The following is a 6,985-nucleotide window of genomic DNA, read 5'->3' as shown; positions in this document are numbered from 1 at the left end:
AGGGTTAAAGGTTTTTTCTAAAATTGTTCCCCCCCCCCCTTTTTTTCCCCCTTTTTGGGATCAAACCCTGAAAAAAAAAAAAAAAAAAAAAAAAAAAAAAACATTGTGGAACTATTAAGATCCACATCCAACTCTTACAGTTTGCCAAGAATTTTTTCTTGATATCTCTTCTGCTGCCATGTCAGCTAAGTCAGCGGAGAAACAGGGTACTACTTTAATCATCCCACCGAGAAGAAAACACCTCAAAGTTCACTCCAGGATTGATCTTGTTCTTCATCTGCCAGCGCAGCGAGACACAGAGCTCTCTCGCAGCTCCACCTTGATCTCTTGAATTAGTAATCAAACTTCAGCGCTTCTTTCTCAACTTCATCTTTATTTGTAGCTTTACGTAACGGCACTTTCAAGCTGCATTTTTCTAACAGCAGCACCCCTGTGAAGCAGCAAGTGCCACATTTCTGGTCAAAACTTTAAAATCCAGCCATTATTTTTGACATCCTCAGATCAGTCAGCCGGTCAGAATGAATATTTTAACAACTAAAATGTGCATTTTCATTTTCCTTATTTTCACATCAGTCGCCGCTCCGAACTCGTCTTAACAGTGTACCTTTGACTGGCACTTGGCACACACCTCCTTCCATTACAGCAGGCTTCAGTAATCTGTTTCAGGAGAACTGGGTCTAATTAGCAACTTGAAAAGTTAGCATGGGGCAGGAGGGGGTTCCTGTAAAATCCAGGCTAGATTTGGTGCTTTGAAGAACCCGAAGGGGTGTGCACTTCTTCTGCTGAGATACTGTTCTGAGAACCGGGATTATGCAAATGTTGTTCCACTACAATAGTATTTCAGCCTATTTCATCAACATTTACTCCACATCAAACACTTTAACTGATCTCTGTCTAAGATTCCTGCATGCCAGAACACACAGCAGCTTTAAATTACTGTTAGTGTCAAATAAACAACAATTTTGACCTGTTTTCCTTCGCTTACTAACAACTGACAAACTAACGGGCAAAGTGGAGCAACATCTGTATACTACATGTGCCTGAAAAGGCACATGTAGTATACAGTCATACAGTCAGTTCTAGACAACTGATTGAAAATCTCACAATTTACTATGAAAGAAACACAGGAGGACAGCGTGTGATAGTCTATGATGCTTAGCGAAAGGAATTTACAGACAATTTGAGTTTGTTTTTTTTGCAACCAGGAATCTGAAAAGCACAATGTTTGTTTATGTTCACTTCAATTACATCTGGAACTTTTATGTGGTCTTGCTTCAGCAGTTTTCTACACCTAAAGTCTGTTTTTTTAATCAACTGTTTGAACTGGATTTGCGTTAGAGAAGTGGTGGAGACTCAATTTTTGATTGAGTTAATTACATGATCTGTAATTAATGAATTTCACTTTAATCAAAAACTACAAAAACAACAAAAAAAGCAATATTTTCAATTCAAAAACTCATCTTACAAAAATATTGCTGAATGAGTAGACAGATTAGCACAACAAGAAAGATATTTATTGTTATTCAGGTTCTTCAGTTATTTCTTCAACCCTTCCTGGATCATTCATGGAGTTTCTTTAGAAATCTGGACTGTAAACCCCGACATTAAAATTGGTGACGTCTGTGCTGCTGCTACATGTTTAGCATTGAGAATATTTTAGGCTTGAAAAGCTTCGGTGGTTGGCTAACTGCTTTTAGCATAACTTGAACACAAGTCTTTCCCTGTGTCCAATCAGATCGGTTTTTAAAACAGAAATGAACGCCCAGTGGGCCGAGAGAAGCAGCTTCATGATCCATCACTGTTTTTGGTACATGCTGCTAGTGCATCCCATTTACCAGAAACTCATGAATATGAAGGTTCTGCCTTTGAAATTTTTGTATGTAAGCAAACAACAAGATTAATTGTGTTGAAATGTTTTGTAATTCACGAATCAAAATTAAGGTGTTAAAGACCTGACCCTACTGTAGAGACATCCGAGCATATGAATACAAAAGCATTGTCATATTTCTAGTGATCAAAATTTTGCAAGCTATCCATTATGCTCTAACTATACAATTCATAACAAAATAAACTGAGATTTTTGTTGGTAAAATGACAAAACAGGCAAATGTTCAGGTAGTTTCAATGTAGTTTTAAGACAGCACTTTATGCTGCTGTCTCCGTGTCATTTATGTTTGATTTATATTTCATTTCAGGCTGAAAAGATAAAACTGAAAAACACAGGAGTTATAAATAAAAATTAACTAAGACACATGTCTGGAAAACATGAAAACTATATTAAGTAAAATAGTGAGACATTTTTTCATAGCGCTCTCAATCGTTGGTTGTTTTGTTTTTCCTCGCCTCGTTTGGCGGGCCACCATCTGACTACTGTGGAACCATCTGCAAAAATCAGAGATGAAACTCCGCCGGTCACATGAGATCCAGCTCAGCGTTCAGTCATCATGCATGTTTAAACACTGGCCTGATGAAATAAAAGAGAAATGTGGATTTATGTCACAGTAAAGGTGGTTGAGAATTTTCTCAATCACCTTTACCGTGATTGACACATAAACTGCAAACAATACAAGAAAGAAAAACATGTTTTTTTGTGTTTATTATTTCTAAAGGTACAATTGAACATCAGTCAAGTAATGTGCAACAATTTGAGGTAAAAATTAAATCCAAGTGTCTATTATAGGAGTTTCATCAGCGGTATTAATAGCCGTTGTGAAACCATCAACACGTTACATAATCAGAATCAATTTAAATGGAGCTGATGCTCTGAGTGTTGGCATGAACGCCCCTCAGCTACAAAGAGACAGTCTCTTATTTGTCTTGCAACCGTCTCCTTCATCCCATTGATTAGCATGATTAAGTCTCATCAGCCCAAATCAACAGCCCCCCGCACCCCCCCACCCGGAGCGGGAAGAAGCTCATCAGACATCACTAATCAAGTACAGCTTGATGCCAGTTTTCAGCCAATCACGCGTGGCCTCTGGTGCTGTGAATAAATAAGGCTGATTTGATCAGATGAAGGTTTTAATCAGGCGTTGAATGGCGGCGGTTATTTCAGCAGCGAGGACGGCCGGGGTCAAGAGGAGGACGGGGTGACTCTGTCTGGGGGATGACTCTGTCTCCAAGCACATCCTCGCCCGCATGGTTCCTCCAGTCCGTGCTCTCTGATGAATATTTTATGGAACTATAGAAAGAGCAATGCTGGTGCAAAAAAAAAAAAAAACATAAATAAGAAATACTGCAGAGTTTCAGCAGAACGGAGGAGATTTTCCTTCTACAGTAAGAAGGAAAGTGAAGACGACCCAAGCGTGTTTAAAATCATTGAAACAGTTCAAAAAGACTCAATCATCCTTCATAGTCTTTTTCCACAACCACAGGCTTAAAATGAGCACTTTGCTACTTTAGATGCTGCTTGTGGGAATGCAGCCACTCAGAATGAACGTTCCAGTTTGGATGGAGAGTGTTGGTTATGAAGACCAGTCAGAAACGATTAGCAGGAAGATGCTTGAACAGGCAGCAGAGGGCTTACAGCAGCGGCTGCTTCAGAGGGGCAGAGTGGTGCAGCCACAGACAGCTACTGGAGCATCTGACAGAGGATGATACTTTAACCAGCTTCTCCTGTAACTGATGAAGTTTGATAGGGATGCACCGATTTACTTACTGCACTTCCAGTACTGATGCAGATATCTATCAGGTTTAGTATCAGCTGATACTGATCGATCTGATACAGAAAAACAGCTGAACTGACTTAAAATATATTTTTAAACACAGACATAAACATACTGAATTACAAATTTAACTCTGCACCAGCACAGCACAGTGAAATACACCAGTAGCTTCACAAGCTTGGTCAAACATGTAGAAACAACTTTAATTTGTTCAGTCAGTGCCGTGAGCCCATGGAAAATAAATAATAAAGAAACTGAAACTGATCAAAACAAGAGGGTGACTTGGTCAACCATGTAAAATAATCCACAATAAAACTTATTTCAAAAGGTTCAGAAAGAACTTTAGGAATTCTCAATTTAATGTAAAATAAATAAAACATGGCGCCAGAGCATAAAACATAGAATTACACTGTACAGATCTGTCCTTATGGATGGGGCACATTGTCAAAAATATCTGATCTAATTTTTATTTTATTTTTTTTAAATTGAGACAGATTGGATCAGTGCATCTCTACAGTTTAATCGGGGTCATATTGTAGCGTAGATCATCTGCCAAGACTCCAAACAAAATACAGCGGACCTCCCCCTATTCACGCTTCAGTATTCACAGTTTCACACGTTCACAGATTTTCCTGTGAAACATAACTTCAGCCGATTCTTTGAAAATTTGCCAGTCTGTGATTTTTTTTTTTCAGAATGATCTGAAAAAGAAAATGCAGCTCAGGAAGCTAAAATACCGAGACCCAGTGCTCGTTGTATCCTGCTGGCCAGCGTTTACAGAGCAGCTAAACCAGGAACAAAAAATATCTTTGGTGCTGAATGGCAGAGATAAGTCAGATTGCAGTGCTAAGACATTGTACAGTTTGCACATTATTGCACTGGTGTATTTGATGTTTGAACCATTCAAACAGGAAGTACTGGATGCTCTTACAGGATGTCTCAATAGTTTGTGGATTTCATCCATTAGCAGGTGGTTGTGGTTCATAACTCACACTCACACCAGGAAATAAGGAAACCATTTACCAACGTAAGAAGGTGGATCAATCCGATTATAGTAGCAAGATGAACAGATGTTTAGCATAATATTGTACCTCTGGAATGTCTCTGCCCACAACCCCAAGTGTATTGCTGTTGACAACTTGTTGGTGTTTAAGCTCTAATTTTACTGTCCAGAATGGTGGTCATATAGTCAGTCAGAACTACATCACTGTTACAAAATGCTACTTTACTGTGAGTTTATAAAGGACATATATGTGGAGGTCCAGATATACTATTGAGTCATTTTTTAAACTTTATTAATGTATCACTGTCTTAAAAAAGCAGTGCTTACAAATACACAATTAGCATCAAACATCTACATGTAGAATAAGAACTGGACCTTATTTCACATCAACTAACTTCAATGTTAGGTTGTTGCAAACCTGCCTGAATGTTCATATCCCTGTTTGAACAGAAAAATGTCAGGAGATTATCATGGCTGGTACTGTATATTATACAGGTAATGTGGAGGATGTGCATTTAAAAAATGCATTTCATTCTGGCCCAGGTAAAAGTTTAAGATCCTCATGATACAGTGGCATATTGAGGTTTCCGTGCTGGGATGTGGTCTGTACAATTCTCCGACCTTTCAATTTCCTTTCGAGGTCACGTTGGAAAAACTCCTGTCAAGGCGTGTGAGCAAGATTAGCTTTCGCTGTTGTGGAGAAACACGTAGACCTTCTGTTGTTTTAAAACTGTGTACCATCAAGCTAAAATTGATTTCAAAAAGCCCCATGCTCTGACAATATCCCCTAAAGTTTCGATAAAGTTATTTTTCAATACCCTCCATTGAACAGTAGAAATGCTACAGAGTCAGAGACATTTTACCTTTTTTATTGACTCTGCGGTGACGATAAATGTTGACACCAAACTCTTGTATTTTATTAGGCAAGGACATGTCCAATCGCTGTCAACAGTACATTGACACACTAGGCCAAGAAAAGGAATCAGTAAAATAACACAAAGGAACTGAACTGAGTAAAGAATAGTTCCTTTATATTCACCTGCAGCTCTAGCTCGTACTGGCTGAGAGCTTCTTGCTGTTTCTGTTGGCGTATAAAGTAGTTTGATGATCATTAAAGTAGCACATTAAAGAAATTATTAAAACACACAGCCTCTGAAAACTGGCATAGCTTGTGTTTACTATTTTTCTCAGATATTAAAATCCCGCTATTGAATTCACTCTTCCTCCTTTCCACACAGCCCTTGGTGTTTATTCCATCTGCTTCGAAAGGCAGAGACCAAAAATATTCTATTATGTCTTCTCTTGTATCTATTTCATGTGCGCTTGGCAGGCGGGGTATGAATACAAATCCAGGCTGACAGACTATTTAAGTTTCATGTCGGCACCAGAAGTAATATCGTATCTGTTTTTTTCTATTTCTGAGAAGAATTGGAAGGAGAAGGAGGGGAAAAGAAAGCGTTTTATGATTTGGAACCGTGTGTATGTCTAGGACTTGACCCTTCCTAGGTCACATAGATATGAGATGCCATCCTTGGTTGGTTGCTTCAGCCTGGACAAGTAATGAGCTAAAGCCAAGCAAAACGAGCTCCTGATATGGAGATGACTCCCAGTCCCATTCCTCTATGGGCAGGGGTGAAACTGCAAGCTTGGGTTTAAGAATGCATGTAAAATGTGGAGACATGGTCGCCATTGTTCCTGCCTGTCTTAACCACTGATCTTCAACTACGATTTAAATTAACCCACAAACAAGGTCTGACGCTAAGCAAAGCGCTTCCAAAGATTTATTTGTGAAGCCATTTCTACTAGAATATAGATTTTATGGTATTCCTTTGTACCTTCAGCTCAATAAAATAGTAATGCAACAGCAGCAGAAGCTCAGGGAACCGTTAACTAAAAAGGGCAAGCGACCTTGAGCCCCTCAGCACTTACATCGTTACAATCCCTGACTCCAGATCACCTTGATTTCCACATTCCGCTCCATGTAGAAAAGCTCACTAGAAGTTCGAGAGGTCAGGTTTTCTAGTTCTGGGTCAACAGAACCAAAACCAAACATGTAGAAGCTTCATTCAGCTTCTATTTACCACAAATCTGGAACAAATGACCAGAAAACAGCAAAACAGCCGGAACACTGAGTTCCTCTAAATGAATGATAAAAACTCACCTTAGAGTTTAGAGTTGCTTTTGATCAGCAGTAAGTTGAACGTTGATCAACTTTTTTATGCTTGATGTTTTTGATGATGATATTTGACCAAATGTTATGTTTGTTAGTTTCATAGCTAATGACTGTATGATGTTTTTATGAGGTAAAGCACTTTGA

This window comes from Poecilia latipinna, unplaced genomic scaffold (assembly GCF_001443285.1).
Source record: "Poecilia latipinna isolate Pla-1442-1.1 unplaced genomic scaffold, P_latipinna-1.0 Scaffold182, whole genome shotgun sequence".
In the NCBI taxonomy this organism is placed as follows: Eukaryota; Metazoa; Chordata; class Actinopteri; order Cyprinodontiformes; family Poeciliidae; genus Poecilia; species Poecilia latipinna.
Note: the sequence above shows the minus strand (reverse complement) of the source record.